Here is a 1329-nt window from a genome sequence, read left to right as displayed (position 1 = left end):
AAATTTAATAGAAGGCTCCTAGTATATTGTTTCAAAGGCAGATGAAAAATATTAAAAATCGTTAGTTACAGTTTTTTTTTATAAGCATTTAAAGTTCAAAAAATGACAAAATATGGAAAAATCACGAAAATTTGCAAATTATTTCGAGTTAGAAATTCATAATAATTTTTCTTTTTAAATCTAAGATATGAAAATGTAATATAAGATTCCTTATAAGATTATCTTATATCTACCTTTATCAAACAAAAAATATCTATAAGAAAGTCAAATTAAATTTTTATGATCGTTTGAAATTCAAATTTTTACAACATTGGATATTCACTCGATTTCTCATGTAGCGATTTCCTTATTTTGTTGTAATTCTAAAACGAATAACTGCAGATACATAAAATTTTTACTGAATGTTTATATTAGCATTTCCTATACACCATACAATTTTGAAAATATTTTGACTCTTTTTGAGCTGTTTACGGACATTTTCAGTTTTCAATTTTTTTAGTTTTTTTTTCTATAAATATCAATAAAGTTTTCTGTTGGGCCAAAAAGTGTATAAATTTAATACAAAGCTCCTGATATATTGTTACAATATCAGTTGAAAAATATTAAAAATATATAGGCACAATTTTTTTTTATAAGCATTTAAAGATCAAATTTTAATTTGAAAAATTATTTTGTAGTTAAAAATTTATAAAATGTTCAATTTTTGTATCTAAGAATTGAAAATTTAAAACAAGATTCCACGTAAGTAATTAATTCTGTTACCAAAAAATTTAAAAAATACATTTACACAGTTTATTTTTATAGTCATTTTAAGTACAAATTTGGACGAAATTACATATTAAAAACCTAGGATAACTATTTTAGTTATTTTGTTGTGATTGTATAATATTATTCGTGGGTACTTGAAACTTCTAAAGTATACTATTATATATCTATGATAGTACCACGGTTTTTTGTTGATGTATAACGCGTTATAAGTACCTAATAGATATTATGATATGATTAATTTGGAATTTATTATAGGTCAATTATTTTTAATACTATAGATAAGTATATAATATGTCTTATACCTAGACTGACTTACCGTCTCCGCTCAGAATCGTTTTTCTTATACAATGATATTATATCATTGAATTAAAATTTAATACCATCCATTTTACAGTGACCCACTTGTAACCTACTGTACAGCAGAGCAAAATCCACTTACCCACCTTTTTTTAAGTTAATTTATGAGACGTCAAATCCGTATGTGTGTGTGGTCCCCGTCTTTCAATGTACAACATAGCAAAACCGTTTTGCGCGGGACAACTTTATAGTTTATTCCTTCTG

This window comes from Acyrthosiphon pisum, chromosome A1 (assembly GCF_005508785.2).
Source record: "Acyrthosiphon pisum isolate AL4f chromosome A1, pea_aphid_22Mar2018_4r6ur, whole genome shotgun sequence".
NCBI classification, from domain to species: domain Eukaryota; kingdom Metazoa; phylum Arthropoda; class Insecta; order Hemiptera; family Aphididae; genus Acyrthosiphon; species Acyrthosiphon pisum.
Note: the sequence above shows the minus strand (reverse complement) of the source record.